Source organism: Chrysemys picta, chromosome 1 (genome assembly GCF_011386835.1).
Source record: "Chrysemys picta bellii isolate R12L10 chromosome 1, ASM1138683v2, whole genome shotgun sequence".
In the NCBI taxonomy this organism is placed as follows: Eukaryota; Metazoa; Chordata; order Testudines; family Emydidae; genus Chrysemys; species Chrysemys picta.
Genome location: NC_088791.1, coordinates 232,259,108 through 232,286,004, shown reverse-complemented (window position 1 = coordinate 232,286,004; position 26,897 = coordinate 232,259,108). Strand labels below are relative to the sequence as shown.

General features: G+C 40.3%; 1 long non-coding RNA gene across 1 annotated transcript; it reads left to right on the top strand.

The window, feature by feature from the left end:
- LOC122172223 (uncharacterized) lies at nt 1-25,789 on the top strand. Its single transcript, XR_006172315.2, has 3 exons — nt 1-40; nt 21,904-22,065; nt 25,626-25,789. It is a non-coding gene; the product is annotated as an uncharacterized LOC122172223 (long non-coding RNA).
- Nucleotides 25,790-26,897: the final 1,108 nt, after the last annotated feature.

Here is a 26,897-nt window from a genome sequence, read left to right as displayed (position 1 = left end):
GATGGATCAGAAGGGCAGAGGGCAGGAGAGGCAGTCAGAGGTACACGATAAATTAATATATCACATATTTTTATCTCTGCAACTTTTTGCAAGAATATCACCTCATTATATGTAATAGTATTATTGTTATTTACTGGCTCACTGATTATGAGAAGGACAGAAGAATAGTTCACTGAAACCTGTGTGAACAGGATCATAAATGCAAGTTCAAAAACTGTACAGGACAGGATATAAGAGAGGAAGAAAGAAAAGTCAAACACTATGTGTTATGTTTTTCTCTTTCTCAAACAAACATTATATCAAGAGAATATATCACCAAGATTCCTTTTCTCCTCCGGTGAACTCCAAACAAGTAAGTCTGGTTAAATTGTTTCTGTAGCACATCAAAAGCTCTGCTGAAGGGAACAAACAGAAAAAGCCTGGAATTGTTTTGCAGGGACACAGGAAAATAGGTCTTTTTATGTCATAGTTTCTAATTGACTTTGCAGTGTTCTCTGAAGTAGGGAGTATGATACCTAGCATCAACGTCCAGAACACAAACATGTTACGATGATAGTACTGCAGGCTTTCATGCTGAGTATACTGAATTGGAAATTTTTAAGTGTTGGCTGTCATTGGCATCAGTTGTCATGCCACTGAGAGCAAGATTCTGATGTCTCTATTCACTTTGATGAGCTCTTTTACTCCATGAGTAGTGCTATTTTTTTCCAGTGGGACTATTTGTGAAGAAAGGTGCTATTCAATGTGTGCAAATATATTAGAGACCCCAGTAAAGTCGAATGTGAACTGAGCGAACCTGAGGACCATCTAATCTGGTTATATTCAGAAGGTTTCTGCAACTGTGTGTGCTGCACAACTAGCTCTCTTCTTTAAAATGACATGTGTTAACCGGAATAACTCTAATGGCTCACCATCTGGGAAATGTAAAATGATCAGGAGCCCACCAGATCCCACCTGGTAGATGACATGGAAGGAGCGGGGGTGTGTGTGGGGGGTAAGTTATATATAATTATTTAAAAAGAAGACTAAGATTCTGCCTTAATAACCTGGGGAGCACAGGAGGGCATAATGTAGTGTGCATGGCCTGCTCACTTCTCAAGCAAACTGTAGAATATACTCTACGTGGACTTGACCTAGCAAAGACCAAGTGCCATCAGAGCCAAATGTAACTCAGTATTAAAACAAAAATAGTAAAGGGAACAAGTTAAAGTAACTTTAACTTGCATCTTTGCCATTCTGCATAGGAGACTGAAGCAGATATTGGTCCAACTCGGGGATGTTGGGAGATTTTGGATGCCTGGAGGACACACTAGCCGTTATTAATGTAATATAAGCCTCCTTTGTTATAATGATGTCACAACTGAGGTTATACTCACAGAGAAAACTGTATGAACTGGGAGTTGGGTCATTCAGTGTTCCGGTATGCGTATCTGACTGTGGGTCACTGTCTACATTACAGATTTGTTTCTGAATGAGTCAAGTACCTTCCAGGAGATGAGAAGTGCTTTTGCAGCATTTAGCCAAACCTTGATTCTTCTATATATGCTACATCCACCCTCACACAGATCACATCTGTTGCATGTTTGCATGGATTTCAGGGGATGTTTGGGTGCCATTTGCTCTTTCCTGTTTTTAAGGATTTTTGGAGGCTCTTTTTTATTCTTATACACTCTTTTTAAATCCTCTAAAGGAGATTATTTGGCCCTTGAATTTGTAGATAGTTTTTTCTCTGTCTCACACACACACACACACTCACTCACTTTAAAAACTCCATTAACATTTTTAAAAGATTGAATGACATACCAGAAATGACCAGGAAACACATATTTCTCTAGTGAAGCTGTGCATACCTGGTAGTCCTGATATTCTATTCCAGTTAATGGATTTTCTGTTGGAAACTGAAGTCATGAGATACTCCAGAGAGAAGAATTCCCTTGCAACAGCTGCAGACCAAACCCCATGCCACACAATAGTAAATTATTGGAGTGACCTTGGCAGGTACCCTCATGTGCTACGTCACTACCTGTCTTTTCCTTTTTTAATTGTGCTATCATGAAATACAGGAGAAAATGTTCAATAGACTATATGCAACATTCCATGGAGGAAAAAATACAACAATTTTTGTTATATCTTCCTATAATCCTTTTTATTGCTGTATTTCTGCAGGCATGAATCTGTCTCATTTCCCCAAGCAGCAAAACAGTGACTGCAATGGCTTTTATGGGCCAAATCGTGACATCAATTACACCTGTGCAATCTCACTGAAGTCAATAATGGTCTAACTAGAGAATGGCAGAATTTGGCCCCATATTAGGAAGAAACAGATTCCATATCAGATTCCCCTCCAAAAATGTAGTTAATCTGGTGCAAAGTATTGATGATACTAACGTGATTAGAGCTGTCTGAAAGGCTGACAATGAAACCTCAAACCAAGTAAATTCATTTGGTTTTGGTTTTCGTGACAGATTCAAAACTTAGACCGTGTTCACCAAAATAGTAGGGTCCTTTCAAATGAACATAGCCCACTTTGTGGTTTTGCATCAAAAGCTGTGGTTTGCTGACTCATCAGGATAAACTCTTTGATTTCATTTTGTTCTATTGACTGGGGCACAGTTAAACCCAAATTTCAAAAGAAGACTCCTGGAGTGACCCTGCCCAGATTTAAATCAAAGAGAATGATTGCATGCACAGATGGGAACCTGGGAAACAAAACCATCAAGTTTTGTACATCTCTAGATGTTATTGGGAAAACTGGAAAGACAGACTGGAGAGGCAATTTAAGGAGGAAAAGGGAGAAAAACTAATGACTAATGATATATTTAGGAATTCAGTACTGTGGGGAGTGAAACCTTGGAGAGGTCCTGTGTGGAGGAAGCTGCAGAGATATTGGAATGATGTGGGGGAACTGAAATAAGACAGATTACAGGATGAGGTGAATTAGACTGAATCAAGTTGAAATGAATCAGGGAATAATGTTGAAATGAATCAGAGAATCCAATATTTCATCCTTAAAGCAATCTCTTAATAAAGGTCATAGGGCCCAAATGCTGGGCCTTATTTTATTGTCTGTACTACAGCAATAAAGTTACATATGCATTTAAAATTGGTCTGATATATAGATGTCCTATATAAAATAAAACCTGAGTCAGCGTAACCTTGGAGTAACATTCCTTTATCATTTTTCAAACTCAAATCCTATTTTCTCTTGTGAAAACTAGCTGCCAAAAATACAGTGTTCCTTGGGGAAATTATTAGGAAACTCAGATTGTGTGAAATGTATGGCATAGTTTTAAGGATAAAATGTAAAGCTGGATATATTGTTGGTATTTGTAGATCAAGTGCAAATTGGACATCAGTGCTATGTGAAATTTTTAGTTTGTATCAGTCAGTTCCAACAGGATAGAGCAAAGCAAGATTGGCAGGTTGTGACTGCTCTAGGAATCTGATAGTCTGTACATAAATTAGAATTTGTGTCATTGACAGCTAGTTACTCAGAAATCCATTTGGCTTCACCTCATTTCCTTATGCATGGGTGTGTATAACAATGACCCTGTTATATACAATTACATAATAACTATGGCTCTATAAAGATATAAATTATATGCATCAAGTCTAGGATTCAATCAGATTCAAAGCCTGAGTGTTATAAAAGGACAATCTAAAATAAATTATGCATTACTGGAAAAATAAATCAGTAGAATAGATACATGTCAGATTTATAAAAATACATACACTTTACATGCTTTACCTGTGCTGTTCATGGAAAATAATATTTTATAAGTGCTAGGAATACCTGAAGTCTTGCATAGGCGATCCATACTTTTCAGCTTTGAAAGCATTTCTTTTTAAAATGGTTGTTCTCAAACAAAAACCAATCAAAAACAAAGTAATAAACACCCCCCCACACACGCACACATTTAACCCCCACTATTTTTAGCAGCTTTCTTCCCCTCCAGTAAAATACATCACTGTATTTACATTTAATTTTTTATGTTCACATCTTGTGATACATTACATTCAGTTATCTAGGTCAAGTCAGATTAGTTATTTATATTTAATCTGTTTAAAAAACAGTTTGAGCATTTGGTATTTACATTTTTCCACAGGTAATAAGCAGAGTGGCTATGCAGATACCAGACGGAACTGTGGTTGTCATGACACTCTGTTTAAAGGAACCTGTGCTAATACTAAACTATTCAGACCCCATGTTGGGGGAATTAAAATTTAAAATAATAATAAAATAATCCTACTTTTTTGGGGAAAACCAGTGCTGTATTTTTAGTGAGTTTAGAAATCTTCCAAAAAAGGTGTTATTTAGAGCTGTCAGCATTTTGTTATGTGACAGGCTATTTTCCTGCCTGACTGTGCTTTTGTTTATAATCCATCCTGATGCTCTAGTGGGGTATAGTGTTTCAAATGACATGTGCATACATGTGCTGAAATCACTTGTGCCTTGATGTCATGAGTATGTTTAACAGCTGGATTTTTGTGGATCTAATTTAAGCACAAGATAAAGATAACATTCCTTTCAGGGTAGTGAGCAGAATGGAACCAGGAACATTTTCTCATTTTCCATTTTTAATGCCATATGTGTCTGTCTATCCATCTACAATGAATGCCCTTACAAACTTGCCATACATAAATCAATACGAGTATTTCAATCTTATAAAGTATACCCTACATGGAGGTAATATTATTTAAGGCAACTGGTAAGTTTTTAAAGGTAACCACTCAAGATAATTATGGATGCAAAGACATATTTGCACTGGGACAAAGTTCAGGATTTATCAAGCCTGTGTACCACCTGTATTGCTATATGGGTCAGAAGCCTGGAACTGCTGATAGGCAGACTTGGAGTGGCTAAAGGTATTCTATATGTGCTGTCAGCATCACATCCTGATCTAAAGTGGTTTGACTTTGGGCAGAACGTCACAATCTTGCAAAGATCTGGCCTTTCCTCAATCACTCATTATATTCAAAAGTGGTGTTCCATGCACTTCGGCCTTGTCACCAGGATGGACAAAAATACTTTACCACACCGTGTTCTCAAACTTTCCATTGATAAGCAAAGGGGTGCACGCCCTGACCCTACCTGGTGCCACCTAGGGGGCCACCCCAGAGATTCATGGATTTGCGGGATTGAGCCAGATCTGGGAATTTCACCACACAATGCCTGGTGTGACATTATCAACTGACATCACTCTGGCTGGCTCAACGGTCCTTGGTAGACTATGTGTATTTGATTGACTCTGCGTAATCTATCATCTCTTGCTTACTCTCTGTTCTTCTGTCCATCATTACTTAACTTTCTTCCTAAAGAGACCATCCAAAGTATCGCCAACCATATTGGGCTCAATTCATGGGTGTACCCATGATTTGTTTGGCACAGCATTTGAGAGGTGTGTGGGTGACTCTAAGCCACTTTTGCTCTACCCAAATTCTTGGGCTGTCTATGGTCCTACTTGGCACCCAGGTCAGTTCACAGCAGTCTCTGGACAGTGGGCTTCATACTGAAAATGCATTCTTACTGCTCTCTTAGAAAATGAAATTAATGAAATTATAAGTAAATTTTACTTTTGCACAAATCTGTTATCTCTTTACTTCTAAGATATCTCTGAAGGAGCATTTATACAGTGGCTGGGATATTGTTCAAGGGCAGAGAGTAGTGTGCTTATATGACCGATATGCAAGGGGCAGGGACCTAAGGAGAAATAAAACCTTGCTCTTTGCCTGTACGAAGATCAGCCAATATAGAAGACTTCATTCTATTGGGACCAATTACCTTGGTAAACAGATAAAAAATATAACATGCTACCTGGTGTCTTATCACAGAATGAATGGAGGAAAGATGATCTAGTGGGTAGGGGATTGGACTGGGAGTTGGGAAGACCCGGCTCATTCCTGGCTCAGTCACAGGCTTCAAATGTGACTTTGATATAGTTACTTATTCTACCCCATATCTCAGTTCCCTATCAGTGAGTTGGGGATAATATTTTTCCAAAACAAAACAAAAGCAATAGCATGACTCCTGCCTTGGGAGTCGACCAGATCTGATACTCAAAAGTAGGAAATACTTTTTATAAGAGATAAAACCCCTCATGCTTCAGGACATCTGCCAATCTGTAATTGATGGGAGCTTTGAAGAAATGTTCCCTGTGGAACAGTTATTCTGTAACTATGTACTGTGGGATTTTTGCATCTTCCTCAGCGGCTTCTGATACTAACCAACATTGGAGACAGCACACCAGAAAACAACTGGTCTGCTTTTTATGGCAATTTCTAGTTTCCTATGAAGCCAGGGTCAAATGTAACCATGGCCAGAAGTATATAATTAAACAAGCTCCAGACCTAGGACCACATTTGTTAAACAAGAGGATAGAACAAGCACATGTAAGCATAGGCATTGGATTGGCCATACCCCTGCACTGTGATCCTTCCCATCTTAATTCAGTTTGTTTCACTAGAATATAGCATTATTCATATATTTTTTCTGTTTTTGTTCTCTAGAGGGTGCTGGCCACTATTGGAGACAGGATACTGGACTAGATGGATATTGGGTCTGATCCAGTCTGACAATTCCTATGTTCCTGTGTACAAGTGAAGGAATAAGGATAGTGTGATTAGACTTATCACCTCCTTTGAGTGTGCTCAGTTGTCTTAGTCATTGTGTTACAGGTTTTTTCTTAAGCTAGGCTAGATGGCATAGAAATCCCCGAGAAACTACAAGTTTGAACCCCCTCCCGCATCTGTCATTGTGGTTTGACAGAAAACTGACACATAGGTAAGGTGCAAACACAAACAATTTATTAAAAGAAGGACCCCCAAACTATTAAACAAATAAACAAAACCACTTGGTCATTGAACTAACAAAGGCCTTAAGCTAGGAACCCAAAAAGGTGCACACAGTGGGATAAAAGGTATAACAAAAGATTAACTACATCACCATGTTCTCAGATGAGGATCACACGGACACAGGAACAGAGCTGGAACAGGAGACCATGACAGCTGGGACCGACAAGAACACAGGATACAACAGGATGGGTCTTTAGGTTGAACAGGTAGGTAGACATTTAGGTAGGCTGATCTTCTTCCACCAGGTGTTCCGATGCTTTGCGTCGTCCTGTGTGGGTGTATGCGGACGCTGGTCTGACTAGATGTTCTGTCAGGTAAGCGGGAGCAATGCGATAGCAGATGGAACAATGATGGACACTGGCTGCCTCTGAGACAGACAGCACCTCAGGGGCGTGCTGCTCAGCCTTAAATATTTTCTTGTTGCCAGGCGGATTAGAGGGTCAGATGACGCTTACCTTTCCCACCTTTGCCAGAAAGGGCACCAAATTGGGCAACAAGAAGGACACCCAATATGGAGGAAAAGCAACAACTCCATAAATTCAAAATGGCTAACTGAAAGAAAAATCATAAAACAGAAAAATTCTCTACAGTTGGTGTGACAGCTAACATATAAGGACAGGCTCATATGTACTACCGCAGTAAGTTCTGTCTCTGCAATAATAATAATATGGGTTTGTTGTCAAATTACAGAATCTGGATATTTAACAGTCTTTGGATGATGAATTAGGAACATGGTCTGGGAATCTTTGGCCTAGAGTCTCCATTGCTCAAATTATGGAGCTTGAATTTTGTTGTACTTTTTTGCCTGTTACTTTTCAGGTAGTTCAGGAATATAAAAGAATTTGTTAACAAGGGCAACGTGTGTACCATGCAAGATGCAACTGTGATACATCTCCATATTACCAGCTTTGTGATCCTGCAGGAATTCCTTTTCCCAAATGCATTTGCAAATATTTGTTTTACATTTATACAATCCAGTGAAAAGAATGATCCTGAAACAAAATGACAAAGTGCACCTATCTAAGCAGTCAATTGCAAAGGGGGAATGGGTTGAACACAGAACAGTCTGTCCAGGATGCTGTCAGTCCACACCATCTGTATTCATTACAGCTATTTAATTATTTTCTCAAAAACACATACAAATTATTTCAAGAAGGGAAGAATGTTTTAATCAAGTCATAAGTCAGGAAATATGAACTTTATTATTGATTAAACATTTGAAAAGGAATTTTTCTCAATAAAGCAAATCACATTTCCTGTCCTCTTTTTCTTTTGTGTTTTCATTAAACAATTTAATGTCTGAATCTTATTGTATATTGCATTTTCTTTTTATTACTTTATATTACATTGTTGTGTTCATAGACAATGATATAATTGCCTTGCCTGGGACAAAATGTGCTTTCTGTTCAAACAGGTAATAATTTCAGACAAACCTTGCTCTTTTTATTGGGAAAAAAAGTTATTAAAAAGCCTGCAAAAGGTGTTCATTTTCTTTTTCATCTAAGACTTTAGTACTTAGTTAGCTTTTTCTTTTTTGCATTCAGTGGGAAATAAAATTGTGTCCTGTTCCTTCTGCAAGGGCCTCATGCTGCACTGCTGAAGTCAATGGGAGTTTTGCCATTGACTTCAATGGGAACAGGATCAGGCCCTAAATATATAGCAAATGGTCAAATCTTGCAAACCCTTCTTCACACAAGTAGTCCCAGTATGTGAATGGGGTTCCAGAATTGAATTCTGTGTTCTGTATGGATACGTTTTTAAGTAAATGATTCATCTTGGTATAATGGAAAAGATATGTTGGCATTTTAAATACCTGCGTGTCACTATTACTTGCTAACTATATAATGCTTTCTCAAAGACAATAAGAAAATGAATATATCATGTCAAAGAACTGCAAATGAAAGGGCGTTTGAGACCATCTTTTCTCTTAGTGCATGTCCCTTTCTTGCATATGAAGTGCCATAATAGTGGTCATTTAAAAAACAGACTCCCATGTTTTATTAACCACCACTAGCAGAGTGGCCAATTTGATCCTCACCAATGGAGACACTCACATATGTGATTCTCCCACCTGGCGCCACCTGGCTAACCTAAGCTAAACAAAGCCATGAGTCCATCTTGAGAAACTGACCATAATGCACAGAAAATCCCCCTGGAAATAAAACCTCAAAATGAGAGCTCCTCCCACGTGGGAGTGCACCTCTAGTACACTGCGATTGCAGTGCCTACTTTCATGTTGGTTTACTGTCATTGTTAGTCAGAGATCTTTGTTAAATTCTTCTTCCCTGGGACACCTATGCTTGTTGGCTTGATGAGGTGTAACTGGTTTGTTCAGTCATTCATGCTATCGAATGACATGAGGACAAATTCTAGAGCCAGTGAAGACATTAGCTAAATTCCCATTAACTCAGTGAGTCCTAGAACAGACCAAATGAAGGGAGAAGCGGAAGTACAAAGAACCCTCCCCCTCCCCCCGCCCCCCAAAAAGTAAGAAGTTGAACAATAGGGAATTAAAGGAAGGAAAATGAGAGTGATTTTTAAAAAGCCAAAATCAAGCCAATGTGTATCCCATAATCTTTATGATAATTAGAAGTTAGATCTACTTCTATAAAGTCTCTAATAAGTGAACAGAGAAAATAAAATCAACAGACCTGTTGCCTGATAAAATACACGCAAAGCCAACAACCTGACTTATTAATCTGTTCATTGCAATGCTACTACATTGTGTCAGAAGCTGGTGTGAAGCCCCTAATCAGTCAAAAAAATCTATCACTCTTTCCTGAAAGACAAGGGGGGAAAGTCCCCAACTTGGTTGTTACGTATTTTGACTAAGGCCCCGATATCCCTCAATAAAGAACTTTTTTGAAATTTCCTAACAAAAAATATCAGCAATTTTCAATCAGCTCTAATTCGCATCTTTATATATAACTGTATTGTTCTAGAAAAGTTCCTTCAGAAAATAAGAGGCAATGTGAAGATGGAAAATTATCACCTAAAGTAATAATGGTTGGCCAGGAAAGAAGCTAGCTGTACAGAGGCATTTTCTTATTTCCAGTCATCTCACAGTCTTGTCCTGATTTCTAACTCAGCTTCTATTTTGCCAGGTCTGCTTCTGAACCAGCCAGAACCTGAATGTTCAGGGGCATGAGGAAAATAATAATGAAAAATTTTAACCAACCAATCAGGAAAGGTTTTGTTCTGGGGGATGGAGCCTGACAAGAAGTGGCATATCTGAAGGTCAGGGCTGATCCATATTCCAAATTAACAAATCCTCTAACTATATACGTCATGGAGGCTATAGTACAAATTATTGCATCAGTCTAAACACTTTGTGGCAATCTCTCGGTATAATTAAGAGTCCTTATGATGTTAAAAAAACCCACAAGGTAAATCACAGTAATACACAATAGCCAGGAATTATACATATAACTCTGTTAGGTTCTGGATCTGAGAAGCTGAAAGTCAGACTACCAGTGTATGACTAGAGGGATATTGCAAAAGATTGTGACAAGATAGATTCAATCTGCCATAAAATCCTCGGAAATAAAAAGTGGAAGAGAGAAACACAGGATTAAATACCCGAACAGAAAGCTAACCACACTGACTTCAGGTACAGGATTTGGGTCCTGATCATGCACCAGCCAATGGGAGTTTTGCCATTGATTTCAGTGAGATCTGGATCCTCAGCCTTAAGGCTAAGCCTTAATGACTGCATTAGGGGTATCACTTCACAAAACAAAGCATTAATAAAAAATAACACACTGCTGAAAAGATGTACAGATATCCTTGAGAACCTAGACATGCTCCCAGAATAATACATGTGATGGGTTCCTGCAGTGAAAGAAAGGTCAGGCCCCAGGGTATATATGAAGCAAAACTGACTGAACTTCTGGGTGTTACTATTAAATATTATATTTTTATGGGCTAAAAAGTATTTTATTCTTGTAAAAAAGACAGGATGGCAGAAAATGGCCCCGATTGTTTCAGTAAGAGATTGGGAGCTAGTATTAATAGCAGAAGGAATACGAAAGATATGCAACTTGGGGGTGAACAGGCCGTGTATGCTTGTCCTTCCCTCCTTCCCTGGAAGAATGTAAGGAACTATGCATCTGCTTAGCTTTAGGCATGTGCTTAAGTCTACCCCTATTCAGCAAAGCTTTGAAGCACATGGTGAAGACCCATAAAAATTAAGCATATGCTTAAGTGTTTTGCCGAATCAGGGCTTGGAGATGTGAAACAAAATTTAAATGATGTGAGAATAGAGGCTACTCTGTTCTCAGGCAAACTTCAGAAAATTTGTAACAGAAACTGTACATTTCCAAATACCAAAAATCAACAACTTGTTTTCTGGAAAGAATATACAGGCCTCTAACAGCTGAATGCTATAGTTGCTGTTGAGAGAATTCAGATCTCTGGCATTGCTGTCATTCTTACTGTGTTGTTGAGAAAAAAAATAGGTGTATGTATGTGTGTGCATTATCTAAAAAATAATATCCTGACAGACACTAGGGATGCATCTTTACATTTCAGAATACTTTCATTTGGAAGATGTGATCTTTGTTTGCGGCACACAATCAGGATATGGAGAATGGTAAATACAACTATCCTTGAACTCTAAAATCAGCTAGTAAAACCTTATCCCACAGGAGTCACTGCACTCTTTTCAAACAGAAGGTGGATTCCATAGATAACCTGAATTTTTCCTTTTTTTTGTTACACCCCTGCAGGCAGATCCTCAGCTGGTGTTAATTGTCAAAGCTTCACTGACTTCAAAGCAGCTGAAGATCTGCGCCCTAATGCTTTCAGTATTAAATTGTATTGCAACCTTTTCTCTTTCCAAGGGAAATTATAGGAAAAATATTGAAACTCTGATGTCTTTAATGGATAGTTTTGTAGTTAAAGGCACTGGGCTGGTATTGCAGAGATGTGGGTTCAGTGCCTTGCTGTCACAGGCTCCCTGAGTGACCTTGGACAAGTCACTTGATCTCTCTGTGTCTCAGCTCTGTGAAATGGGAATAGTATTTCCCTTCCTCACAGAGCCTTGCAAGGATAAATTTACTAATGTTTGTTAGGCGCATAGATACCATTGTGTTTGGAGTGTATGTGCCTATGATTCATAGATGTTAAAGCCGGAAGGGATCATTAGAGCTCATAGGAGTATTGAGCTAGATGTATAGATGGATAATGAATTAGATAATGAAAAGGCTATTTAAAATCATGGCTTGGGTCAATCTATGGTGATGGTTTAAGTCTGTTTTGGTTTCTCAGAGACTGATTTGTCCTCCTCTAGTATTATGTGATATATAAAAGCTGATGGATTGAGGTAGAGGCCATGGAAGGTAGGAGTGTCTGCTGTATCTTCTATCACGTATCTTTCTTCCTTTCCCTAGCTCCATGGAAGTCTTTCATCTGCAGATGCTCACGGGGTTCTGGATTTGCAAGGCAGGCTGTCTAAATGAGAGAGGAGTCTGACCTGAGATATTTGAATGCCTGTGGGGTAGGTCAGGCAGTGGCCATAGGCAGTGAGGAAACACAGGGTGGCTATATGCATGGCACTGGCTCCAGCAGGTCCACTAAAAGCATGGATCTCACTGGGGTTTGGGGCCAATCACTTGCAGGCCTATAGGCAAGCCCCACCTTCTAATAGATGATATGATGGAGACTGTGCACTGCATATACAACACTGAGGAGCTTCCATTCCCTTAGAGTAGGGAGCAATATGGCTTCAAGTAATTTGCAGTGTGGAAGAATAATCCCCACTGGAGCTGGTTGATAAAGAGGAACGTGTTTAGTAAACATTTTGAGGGAAAATTTGTCCCTTTTTTTGCCAAAAGATTTCAGAGTTTGAAATTTTCTGACCAGCTCTAATCCCTACCCCTGGCTGAAAGTCTGGGTAGTTTAGTCAGCATCTCTGTTGCTTAACTGTGCTATTACTTTCCTATTAGGTTACAGTGACAATCCATACAAATAATCCTGAGCACCCAGAACACTACATTCTAGTGAACATGTTTGACAGAGGAGACTTGTTTGTCCTAAATAAAGGGAATGTCATGTCAGCTAATCCTGCATCTGGTAATAGGTGCCACCTAGTGGACTTGGGGAGAAAAAGTGCATGGAGACCAGGCTAAGAAGGATGCTGTGTGAATAAATATCTCTGGCAGTTTGGATTGGTTAATTGATATCGCAATACTCCTACAAAGCCCAGAAGCACAAATTAGATCACAGACACAAGAGGTCCATCCATGCAATAGAGGAAATGTCCTGTGTGAGTCATTGTGTTGCTGACCATGAATTGTGTGGTTGTACTCAAGATGCAGGTGCTGACCTGGCTGTGGAATACATCCCATATCATTACTTGGGGAAAGAAAAAGAAGACATAGTTGTCTTATAATAAGGCATAATTACCTGCTTAGAAAGGAAATCATGTGTTCCACCAGGAAGATAAGGACATTTCTTTAGCATATTCAAAAGTTCAGTAAAATTCCTTTTGAAAGAACTGGAACACTTCAGAAACATGTATGTTGTAGTGAACACACTTGAAGAACACCTGTAATATAGAAATACATTCCACACTAAGCAAACTCCTGTAGGCCACGAGAGGTTAAAAAAATAGATGTAAAGCCCTACTTTCCCTGGTAATAAGATGACAGTGACATTACAGGACAGCCCTGTCACAAATAAACTCTTTGGTGGAGGACAATCCATACTGGTGAATAACTGTTCTTATCACAAGACAATGTTCACATAGTCTTAGTAAAATCCAAGGAGGTATTATTGAATCAGTTCTGTGGGTGGGGAAGCTGAAGCACAGACAGGTTGAGTGACTTGCCCAAGGTCACAGAGGAAATCTTGTCAAAGCTGGGACTAGAACTCAAGCAGTTTCAACCATCAGCTCAAACCACTAAACCACCTTTGTGAATGTAAACAAGTAGCTTCCTCCCAGGCACCCCCTCATAGCCTCAGGGCAGCCCTGCAAGTGGCTCCTCACCTCAGTTTCTCTCTTGGGTCCCCGTTAACTCCATGGAAGCGTATCCTCTAGTCCATACACATAGTTTATTAACAAAATATAGTGCAAAAGTCCCAAAGCATAATCCATATCAGCCCAGTGCAAGTAGTCCTTGTTCTCACCATACCCCAGTGTCTTCCCTTGCAGCTAGGCTCCTTCTCCATCCTCTTCTATCCCTCTGCCAGAACAGCCACCCTGGCCCTTCTTTCTGGGGTGCAATCCCACTTTGCTCAATGAGAACTGTCAAGATGTGGGGGCCTGCATGAAAACTTCTAAGCTTAACTACCAGCTTAGATCTGGTCCGCTGCCACCACTCCCAATGGGCTAACTCCCTTCCCTGGGTAGCCTTGAGAGACTCTTCCACCAACTCCCTGGTGAACACAGATCCAACCCCTTGGATCTTAAAACAAGGAGAAATTAACCATCCCCCTTCCTTTCTCCCACCAACTCCTGGTGGATCCAGACCCAATCCCCTTGGATCTAAAAACAAGGAAAAATCAATCAGGTTATTAAAAAAGGCTTTTAATTAAAGAAAAAGGTCAACATCATCTCTGTAAAATCAGGATGGAAAATAACTTTACAGGGTAATCAAACTTAAAGAGCCCAGAGGACCCCCCTCTAGCCTTAGGTTCAAAGTTACAGAAAACAGAGGTAAACACCCTAGCAAAAGGTTCATTTACAAGTTGAGAAAACAAAGATAAAACTAACATGCCTTGCCTGGCTGTACTTACAAGTTTGAAATATGAGAGACTTGTTCAGAAAGATTTGGAGAGCCTGGATTGATGTCTGGTCCCTCTTAGTCCCAAGAGCGAACTCCCACCAAAACAAAGAGCACAAACAAAAGCCTTCCCCCCACCAAGATTTGAAAGTATCTTGTCCCCTTATTGGTCCTTTGGGTCAGGTGTCAGCCAGGTTACCTGAGCTTCTTAACCCTTTACAGGTAAAAGGATTTTGGAATCTCTGGCTAGGAGGGATTTTATAGTATTGTACACAGGAGGGCTGTTACCCTTCCCTTTATAGTTATGACAAGAACTCTCACAGCCTCTCTACTGGGAGTATCCTTGCTTGGAGGGTATCTCTCACTCCCCCCGGCCCTTTCCTCTGGGTCCAGCTCTCCAGCAAGGAGACATCAGCAGGTAAGCTCCTCCACTGCTCCTCTTCCTTCAGGCCTCTCTGACCCTAGACACTGGCTCTCTGGCTGAGAGCCAGAAGGCATCTCCCTCTGCTGCTCCTCTTGCCTTCAGCTCTCTCCAGACCTCTGGCTCTGATTTGGGAATGTCAACCAGCAAACCCCTCTTGCTACTCTTCTGCTTTCAGCCTTCTCCCAGGAACCACCTTCTGTCTCTGGCAACTCTCATCTCCTGCTCTCCCCCTTCTGACTCTGACGGAACCAGTGTGCGCTGACTCTCTGGGTCTTCTTTTTCTGCTTCTTTACAGGGAAGCAGACTCACCTACTGAATCGATGGCCGCCACCTACTATATTCCTCATACATTCATGCCACTGTACTCTCTTAACCTGCTCTATATCCTTAAGAAACACGGTAGAGCTTTTTTAATGTTACCCCCCTTTCCCGATACTCTCACAAAACCCCTCACAGTATATTCTGTCACTTTAAAGCATCTAAATTCTTCATAAAGAACCTGCCTTTCCTGGGAACACACTCTGCATTCCCATGTCAGGTGATCAACGGTTTCTTTCATCTTACATGTGTTACATAACCCATCTTTGTGTCTCTTCAGTACATATAAATTATTATTCAAGCCACAGAGACCAGTTAGTCTGAATATAAGTACTTCACCGATCCTTTCATAACTTTGGCATAGTGCATTGTTCTCTATTTTGGGCCAGTACTCGGACCCAGAACCTTCCTGTAGGCTTCTCCCTAAATCACACTGTGCTTACAGGCTGCTGCTGCTTGGTTTTCTTGCAGCCTCTTTCTCTCTTTGGTTCTGAGTTCTGCTTTCCCTCTCTCTCACACACACACATAAATGTGCAGACACCCCCTTACCCAAAACAATATCAGCAAAAACCCCTCTGACCATACAGTTCAAAATTCCTGGGTGGGTTCATATAACCCGTTTGTCTTAGGTGTGGGTTTGTGATTAACTTAATCCTACAGGTACACCGCTACCTTGATATAATGTGACCCGATATAACACAAATTTGGATATAACGCGGTAAAGCAGTGCTCCGGGGGGCGAGGGGGGGGGGGCTGCGCACTCCGGTGGTTTCACCTATAACGCAGTAAGATTTTTTGGCTCCTGAGGACAGCGTTATATCAAGGTAGAGGTGTACATTAATTGAAGGGTATGTTCACATCCACCAATTTCAATGAGATTTTAACTCAACCTATAACAAGATTTAACCCCACTCATAATACTATTGTTCATTATTTGTATTCTGGTAGTGCCTATCCCCCTCCCCTCCAGTGCATGATACCTTATCTTTTGCATTTCCTTATTCTTGAATGCTAAACTCTGCAGTCTTTGCCCCTGATTCAGGAAAGCACTTAAACAGGTGCTGAAGCACTGTTCTTGAATAAGGATGCTTTCCTGTATTGTGGCCTCTACCTAAAGTACGAGATAAATACCTTGCTGCTTGAATACTGCAAATATTCAGTAGTCTTCAGAACTGCTGTTTGGTTTGACCATGTTTGTGTCCCTTTGCATTTATTGTTTGTTATTTCTCAACCTCCCAGGTTTATGTTAACATGCATGTTTGGGAAATGCTTCATATATACAAATGAACAGGTGATTAATGCAAAACAGAGTGTGTGTAATTGATTATTTGCTGTTTGTATTTTTTATCCCTCTATATATAGTTTTAGTTATCCACTCAAGGAGAGGAAACAATACAATTTCATGTAAGTGAGCAATCACACATCCTAAATAAGAAGTAACAAGTATTCAAAGAGAACCAACCATGAGAAACCCACAGGCTGAACATTATTTGTCCAAACTATTTGGAGAATAGTTATGAATAACAAAGAAATTAGAAGAACTCAGGATCGGGTCATGAACCAGGAGAGAGGCTCCGTTTATCAGAAAATGTATTTGTAATGCCTAATCTGATGAGCTATTCTGCAGGAAAGACCCTCTCTCCTATGAATGGGAACTGTGTAGTTGGGAACTGTGTACAGGGCCGGCTCCAGGCACCAGCGAAGGAAGCAGGTGCCTGGGGCGGCCAATAGAAAGGGGCGGCTCCCGTCCGTGATTGGGGTGGCACGTCCGGGTTTTTGGCGGCAATTTGGCTGCGGGTCCTTGACTAACCTTCTTCTTCGGCGGCAGCTCAATCGGGTTTTTCTTTTTTTTTTTTCTTCGCCGCTTCGGGCGGCATAAAAGCTGGAGCCAGCCCTGACTGTGTAGCTGGGAAAGGTGCTTTTTGCTTAAAGTAGACCTGAACTTGAACCTCCCCAACATTAGGAAAGTTCAGATCCAAACTCAGCAGTTTGGGCCCTGAACTACAAATGCAAATGTGAACACTCCAAAACCTGGGAAAAATTCAGATCCTGATCTTCACAGCTCAGACCCATCCTTAGTTCGGAGTTTCCAACTTGCTGAGAAGCAGCCTTCATACAAGGTCAGCTAAAGTCTGGAAACTTCTTAGAACAAAAACCTAGTGAAGAAGTCACTCTCTCTGCAGGGGATCTGTCCACTAGAGAAAAAAGTTGAGTTTCAGTAGAGTACTACCCTTCAGATGTCATGATCTACTCATTAAATGCAAGTATCAAAGGGGTAGCCGTGTTAGTCTGGATCTGTAAAAGCAGCAAAGAGTCCTGTGGCACCTTATAGACTAACAGACATATTGGAGCATGAGCTTTTGTGTGTGAAAACCCACTTCTTTGGATGCACGTAGTGGAAATTTCCAGAGGCAGGTATAAATATGCAAGCAAGAGTGAGTCAGGCTAGAGATAACGAGGTTAGTTCAATCAAAGAGGATGAGGCCCTCTTCTAGCAGTTGAGGTGTGAACACCAAGGGAGGAGAAACTGTTTCTGTAGTTGGATAGCCATTCACAGTCTTTGTTTAATCCTGAGCTGATGGTGTCAAATTTGCAGATGAACTGAAGCTCAGCAGTTTCTCTTTGGAGTCTGGTCCTGAAGTTTTTTTGCTGCAGGATGGCTACCTTTAAATCTGCTATTGTATGTCCAGGTAGGTTGAAGTGTTCTCCTACAGGTTTTTGTATATTGCCATTCCTAATATCTGATTTGTGTCCATTTATCCTTTTACGTAGGGACTGTCCAGTTTGGCCGATGTACATAGCAGAGGAGCATTGCTGGCATATGATGGCGTATATTACATTGGTGGACATGCAGGTGAATGAACCGGTGATGGTGTGGCTGATCTGGTTAGGTCCTGTGATGGTGTCGCTGGTGTAGATATGTCGGCAGAGTTGGCATCGAGACAATCATTAAATGCATTTGCTTTTAAGATCAATAGCTCCCTTGTACAGTAGGAGAGTTCTCATTTCTGAAAAATTGAAGTAGTATGACAAGACTCTATGATATAACTGCGGTACAGGGCCATATCAATGTAACTGCAAACTACAGTATACCGATGGTACATCTGCACACAAGAATATCACAGCATATATAAACTGTCAGTATATCCTTCATTAACACCTTGATGCTGCATAAGAGAGAAAGGAAGGCCTAGTGCTTAGGCCATAATCCTGGGATTTGGGAGACCTGGATTTGATTTCCTGCTCTGCCACAGACTTCCTGTGTGACATTCAGCAAGTCATTTAGGCCCAGATCCTAAACAATAAAATGGGGATAGTACCAATTCCTCATCTCACATCACAGTAAATGTCAGATAGTACAGTGATGGGGGCCATATAAGTACCATAGATAGGTCTTTTTTCATATTTGTAAATGATTTGGGCACACTATAGCATTCCTGTTGTAGAATACAAAGTGATCATATAAACAATTTGGGCATATAGGAATTTGTCTACCCATCGGGTTGGGGCATTGCTGGAGAGGATATGATCTTCTGTAAATTCTGCACTTTCCAGTTCTCCAGCATAACCAATACTTTTATTTCCAAGAGATTCATGGAGCAAATAAATAGTGACGTATACTGGTGGTGGTGTTTTTTTTAAATGAAACTACTTCAACATTCAAATTGCATTCACAAATAGAAGGGATGTTCTCGGGCCCTAGACCAGTGTTCTTCATTGCAAGGCCCGCGAGCCAGTGGCGGCTCCCATCAACCCTAAGCGCGGCTCCCTGTCAATCGCAATCTCTGGCTATCTCCAGCGGTGCAACGGGGCTGCCGCTAAGGCTCCCTGCCTGCCCCGGCCCCACAACACTCCCGGAAGCAGACAGCATGCCCCCGTGGCCCCGGGGGAGAGCAGAGGTCTCTGTGCAGTGCTCTTGCCTTCAAGCACTGCCCCTGTAGCTCCCATTGGCCGGGAATGGGGAACTGTGTCTAATGGGAGTTGCGGGGGTGGTGCCCGCAGAGAGGGGCAGCGCACTGAGCCACGTGCCCCCCCAGAGGCTGCAGGGGTGCGCTGGCCTCTTCCGCGAGTGGCATGGGGCTGGGGCCGCCCAAAGTAAGTGCTGCTCCCTTCAGTGGCCAAGTTCTGAATGGCTCTGCAGCATTAAGGCCAGGAGTAGCATAAGTACAGCAGGCTTAGCTATGCTGGACCAGCATTTCTCTTCCACCCCCCAACCTGCAGCTTCCTGGGGCCAGCCCTCCATGCTTCCTCCCCAACACCCCAAGCCCCTGCCCCTGCCCCAGCCTTGAGCTCCCTCCCAGAGCCAGCCAAAAAAAGAGAGAAAGGTACGTGTTTTGGAAGATGAAAACCGAAAGTTTCAAGAAAAATAGACTGATGAGTTTTTCTTTGTGCTTAATGAAACATGCATGAAGCCTTTTTTGTTTAATTTCATATATTTTCTGGGTTATTATTTTATAAAAGGAGTATCGTTTTATTGTACAAGTAGACTTTGTAGGCTCTGTAACATTACATCATTAAGGAGTAGTAAGCAATTTGTTAATTTAGTAGTTGATGTGGCTCTCACATTGAAGGTTTCTTGCCGAAGAGGCCCCCACTTCAAAAATAGTGAAGAGCACTGCCCTAGACAATTGCTGCATGTTCCTTTTAAAGCCAGCTCCATCTGTGTAAGAGCTGGTGGGCATGCTAATGTAGATCAGCAGCTGGCATTTTAACCACCATGTTGTCTACGCCTGAGCCTTGATGACATGACTGGTAATATTAATTTACATTTATGCACCTGTAGTACCTAGTGACCCCTATGAGGGATCAGGGCTCCATTGTGTAAAGCAATGTACAAAAATGGAATATACAATAGTGTCTGCCCCAAAGCGCTTACAGTTTAAAAATGCAACATTGGAAAATTTAGACTAATGCTAGTGTAGACACAGATTAAATGACCAGAAGAAGCCAAGCTACACATCATCATTTGATGACCAGCATTCCTTGGGGTGAGCTGGTCTTTATTCCTGCATTATCTAAAATAGTGCTCAAGACAAGTTTTGCTCTTCTTGATGAAGTCAAGACACTTCATTTTGAGACTCACTATATACATTATGGAATTACATAACATAATTAATTTCTTTTTAATCCAGTCTGCTGGGATCTTCTGATCAGTGTCATTATCTGTGGGTCTATTTTATCTGTGCTATTAGTGATTTCCATATAACAAAAGTGTTCCAGTTTTGTACAGAGTAATTTGTTTTTTGTTAGAGAAATTGTATAATTGCAGATTGTTCTGTATTTACCAAAGCACATTCTCAAGCACACCAGTTTTATGCCACTGTGACTCCACTGACTTCATTGGAGTTACTCCTGATTTATATTAGTGTAACAAAGAGAAAAATCAATCTTGTGTATCCATTTTTTTACATTGCCACTTAGAATGGAACTCTACCATTTAGAGAAATCTAGTTAATCACCATAATGTAGACAGAAAGAGAGAAAGGAGGAGACAGAGAGGATTTGTGGTTAAGACACTGGACTGGGACTCAGGAGATCTGGATCGAATTCCTGGCTCTGCCACAGACTTCCAGTGTAAGTTTGAGCAAGTCACTTAATTTCTTTGTGTGTCAGTTCCCCATCTGTAAAGCAGGGATAATAATTTTTTGTCTGGCTTGTCTATTTGGATTCTAAGGTCTTTGGGACTGGGACTATCTGTTACTGTGTGCTTTGTACAGCACCAAGCGCGATGGGGTCACAATCCTGTTTGGGTCCTTCAGTACTGCCATAGTAAAAAATAAAAAATAATTGCAGTAGCAGACAAAATTCCCAGTGTTCCTTTCAAAATCTCCACCACTGTGCAAAGAAATAAAGCTGGAATTCTGACGATATTGTTCCTCAGCTACATGTCTGGTTAAATAAGCAAAATCTTTCTTCACAAATTATTTCCAAATAACAATAAAGTCTCATTGTGCAGTAGGGGAGCCAGAGGGATCTAGGTCTAAATTCTCCCTCACTAACCTGACTCTTGGCAGCCCCCTGAGAATACGAGCACTTGTCGGTCCTTGGGGGATCTTTTTCTATTAATAATGTGAAATCTGCAAACTTGTTTTCTTTAAATGTTTAAGGAGTGTCACAGGGGAGCTGTTAAAAATCTCTACAGCTTATTTCTTTTAAAAGCTAAAACTGACCGCACTGGCAGGTAAGAGTGACTGATATTTGCTGTCAGAACGGAAGGAGTACAACTGCTATGGGGCTTCAGTGGCATTCACAGCAGCGCTCTGACTTTTCAACCAAAAGTGTGTGGTGCTGTTGTCTAATGCATAGGTCACTTAACTTGGACTCAGGAGAGCTGAGGTCTAACCCTGGCTCTGCCACTCACATGTTGTGTGAGCTTGGGCAACTCTCTGGGCCTCTGGTTCCCCTTCATCTATTTAGACTGTAAGCTCTGTCGAGCAGGGACGCTCCCTTACTATATGTATACACAGCACCCAGCCCTTGGCTCAGGCCTATGGGCACTACTGTGCTAATACAAAATGTAATATTTGTAATTAAGAATTTTATATAAAGAATAAGGACTAAGCAAATGTCTTTTGCACAAAGCAGCAGAGAGAAGGTGCTGGCACAAACTGCAGCAGAGGAACTCAGGGAAGGTGTTAGAGCATCAGAAAAGGGGCCAGAGCCATAGTTCACCTTGGGAAAGAAGAGAAATCAGCAGAAGATGAGGTCCTGTACAGATTATTTTGGTATAATCAGCACCCCGGACAGGTACATCTGAATAACTTCTCTTTCTAATTTATCTCGCACTTGAAAACACTCAGCTCATCCGTTGACAGTAGATTATTGATGTAGTGATCTATTGATGGCTGCTAACAATGGGAGAACTACAGCTTTTCTTTGTGAATTCTGAGGGATTAAAATACATCTTGGTTTTGTAAAAGGGAGCCAGAAATGGCTGCTTTACTAGGCTGCTGAACTGAGACAAATTCCAATCAGCAAGAGCATTTGGAACGAAGTAGAGCATGCATGTGAAGTGCAGCAACTGCTTTCCATTAGCTTCCACCTCCTAGTGGTGGAGAGAGATCTGTGGTCTGCTCAAGGGTCTGAAAAGTATTAGGTACCAACCCTATGTTTTCTACCTTCATTAATTACAATTTGAGAGCCTCTATATCCTGGAAGACTGGATCGTCATAACAGACCACGGGCAGGCTTCAACTCTTTCTTTTGCTACAGCTAAAGACTCAAGCAAACTGTAGTTCTCCTGGAATTTTTTATTAGAATAGCTCCAGACCTTGTTACAAATGTAAACATATAGAACTGAATCGAAAAGATAACCAAAGAATGCAATACTAGTTATTAGACTGGATAGCAGGAACAACAGACTACAGCTAAGGAAATATAATAATTATTCCTTTGATGTATTTGAAATTAGAATCTATTTAGCAATGTGTTTAGACATAATGCATTGACAGTCTGATGGATTGTGGCACGGCCGTGAAGCTAACATGGCCTACTGGCTAAAGTAAGGGATTGGGAATCCGGAGATTTGAATTTTATTCTCTACTCTGCCATTGAATTGATGTGTGATCTTGGACAAGGAACAGTGGCCTAAATTTATAAAAGTGACTGCTAATTGTGAAGGCCTCTGTTTTGGGTGCTCATTTTGAGGTGTCTGGGCCCTGATTTTCAGAGGTCCTGTGCATCATTATCTTCAATGAGAGCTTCACCACTGAAAATCAGAGGCTAGTTGTCTCAAGTTAGGCACCTAGAACTGATGATCACTTTTGGAGAATGTTGGCTGAAATCTCTGTTGCCCTGTCTGTAAAATGGGGGCAATATACTCACACAATTTATAATGAGCTTTGGGATTCTCACATGCAAGTTTCTTTGAAAGGATAGAATAATGAAAAAATTAGTAAGTGGTCTTAAGATGGAATACAGCTTTAGAAGCAATGAGTTAAAATAATTGCTCCCTCATCTCTTTCTTACTCTCCCTTATTTATTTATATACTCAACTACAGTTGAGGCATAACTGCAGGGAGATGAATCATATTTAATTCCTCTATGTTTTATTTTTCTATGCCATCTTTCTAACCAATAGAAAAACAATTTATGTAAAAAGAACTACAATAAAACTTCAGAACATGCTAATTCCTAATTTTGTTGTTTCTTGCTTGTAATTCTCTCTGTGTCAGATCTAAATTAACAATCTTCCACAGCCAGCGATGTTAATTCACACCAAGATATTGTTTCTCTTATTTCTTCAATGATTAGCTAATATAGCTTAATTTTAGCAAAGAGTATGCATATTAAATGGCCTGCTGCAATCAAAATGCTTTTTAGTTTTGAAGTTTCTTTAATGCATTTACAAATGCATTCTTTGAGATAATACGTATTTATACTACTGAGAATTCCTTCCTGTATGGAGATAATTTCATTTGCGCAAATTACAAAAATATAAGTATAAATAAATTAGGAAAAGCTGTCTCTACTCATGAGTAGTGAAAGGCAGAAAATAAATTTGTCACAGCCATAAAAAGAACAATTCACCGGAGGAGGACGCTGGGACAGGATGGCTCAGGGGATGGATAATTGGATATACAGGTTTTCACATCTAGGACACTAGCACCAATCTAACCTAAAGGCCTTTTTTTTGCTAACTTATGCATATAAGTAATTTTTGCACAAGAGCAGTCCAAGAAAGGAAAACAAAATATTAAGCTGCATGAGGAACAGAATAGAAAAGAACATAACAAAACAACATAGCCATCTGCCTTTTCAAAAACTAATAGCAACTTTTTTGAGAGACCTCCAATTTGCATCAGGTTAGAGAGAAATAATTTTTTTTCATTCCCAGTGCGTCTTATTCAGATGTTTTCTACGTGAACTACAGTTACACAATGCTGAGGGCAGAATTTGGCCATAGGAACATAGGGAAAAAATACAAAAGAAGTTCATGTTTTGATGTTTTAGTTCAATGTTCCCCAAAGCTGATTGATCAGTATTTTAGAAAAGTGCATTCGGAAGTAGATCCCTATTACCTCCTCACTTATACTACATCCAACTTGATCTTGGGCTGTATGGATCCTCCAGTCAACCAACTGCTAATAAGATGCACATCCCCCTCCCCATCAAGCTGGGAAAAATATCATCATCATGGCCCATTCTAAAGATTATGCAATATGCTTCCTCTATCTTCACTGCTCCTGTAATCAAGGGGTCTGGGTTTTCTGTGAATTTAGGCCCACAGGTTTTACATTTTCATTATTCAGCAAGTAGGACAAACTTGGCAGGGTTATGCATCCTCCAAGTCAGGATCCTGCAGCTATTCTGTAGTTTTGGGGATATTGGAGAACATTTTATTTCCAAATTTTCAGGTCAGTGGGATTCATCAGGCACATATATGTTTTCCACTAGTGAAATATACTCATTATATACTTTGTGTTCTTGATTATTCAGTTGTTTTAGATGGTCTCCCAGCAGAAAATCTCATGTAGATGCCAGTATTAAGTGCTTTAGATAAGCCTCAAGTACTTTTGGATGCAAGTTTATTTAGCTACCACTAGATGACAGTATAATCTACTGCTACAGTACCAAAGTCAGCATTTCAATATATTAAAATACCATATTATTCCCTGCAGTAGTAGTTGGTAAGCATCATTTAATCCGAGGCCACTGTACTTCAGTGGGAAAAAATAACCCAAAGTTCTAGTCATGAATTACCTGTGAGGATGAAAATATTGCTAGCTAGTTCTGTAGTAGTGTCAGACAGAGGAGATTCCAGAAGGTAGAGACTCTAATGTAAACTGGGGTAGCTGATATCAGAATCTCTCTACAGGCCCTAATTGCCCACTGCCTTGCAGCTCAGGTAGTCATTTACACCTGTGCAGAGTGGTCATAAAATGCTGCCTTCAGACTCCGTGGTGATTTTACACCGAGGTGTAAATAACTGCACAAGATGCAAAAGCGTGGCAAATCGGGCCAATTTCTTTAAATTGGTTAGAAATAAAACTGTCAGCATCCCAGAGTAAGTGACCATTGGATTTATCCCTATATTTCTTACACAATAGGCCAGCTAATTCAATTGTTGATTATGCTCTTGTGCCTTTTGGTATTTTCACTACTAGATTTGAAAAAAAAAAATCTTGAGTCTGAATTTGTAGATTTTTTTGGCAAACAAAAGTAATGCTGTTCTTTATATTAACTGACCTGGCTCCTCTTTTCCCTAATGACATACGTAGAAATTAACTGTAACATAAGAGCGGACTTATAGAGGACTTCTTGCACTGTTTACAAAGTTTACTTTAATGTCTCTTTTTTAATTCCAGCTTTAGAAATGTATTATCTTGGTTAATGCACATCCTGCTGAGACTTATTGTAATGAATGGAATGCAGTGGAAGAGCCATGTATACCACACTATATACAACAGAAGTGTGATATCGATAACCTCCTTAAGCAGACTGCTAACCACCTCCAGCTGGGATAGTCAACTCTAGGTTAGTTTGGCAAAGATAGATATATGTCTAATAGTCCTATACCTCTCCAAAAAATGTGCTCATCATTTTCAAAGGCAAATGGCTCTTACATGATTAACACTCCTTAATAAACGAATCTCTGTTTGTAGCCACAATTTCTGGCTAGGGCTTTCACCGCTGGGAAATGATGCAGCCCAACTGGACTTTACAAAATGTAAGGCTATACTTTTGTCACAGGAATACCCGCCACCATGTTTTTCATTTTATCTAAAAACAAACAAACAAACAAACAAACACACAAAACCAAGACTTCTGCCATTTTATAATTTCAGGTTTGAGTGAGTGCGTGGATGCATTGTGGTAAATAATGGAACAAACTTGAGAGGTGCTCAGTTAAAGCCTGAGCTACATGGTCCTCTGAAGGGGGATGATAGATAGCTACACAAAGGACCACACCAGTCAACTTTCAATCAAAGCTTTTGTTTCCTAAAGTTGTCCGTATGGAGCCTAACCCTGCTTTCCCCAGGCTAAAGTTTTAATTTTCTGAGTCACATTCAGTTTACAAAGGTCATCCCCTGTATAGCAAATCCTCTGTTGAAAACTCCCAGCCCAGCACAATCACTAACGATTGAAAAATAACCATTCCTTTGAGTACAAAATGATGCTTGCAATTCATGATATTTTTACCATTGAAGTCCTATGCTTTTTTTCCCTTCTAAAATATTGCCCTGGAAAAAAAATTAGAGTCCTAACAAGGTAGTTGTAGCTGTGTCTGTCCCAGGATAGTAGAGAGACAAGGTGAGTGAGGTAATATCTTTTATTGGACCAACTCTCTCACCAACAGAAGTTGGTCCAATAAAACATATTACCTCACCCACCTTGTGTCTCCAGCACTGACAATGTCAGACTTATGAACCTATGCAGACAGAATTATATAAAATACTCAGTAAAGGCCCATATGATTGAGTGAACAGACAAATAAGTGGATAGGACCAGATTCTGCTCTAGTGAAGTGCGTAGTCTTCACGTAGGGTTGATTTTATTGAGCTGATCTTAGGGTTTTTTTAAATAAGTGATTTGAAATAGAAGTGGTCAGAGCAGACATGCAACGACATTTCAGAATT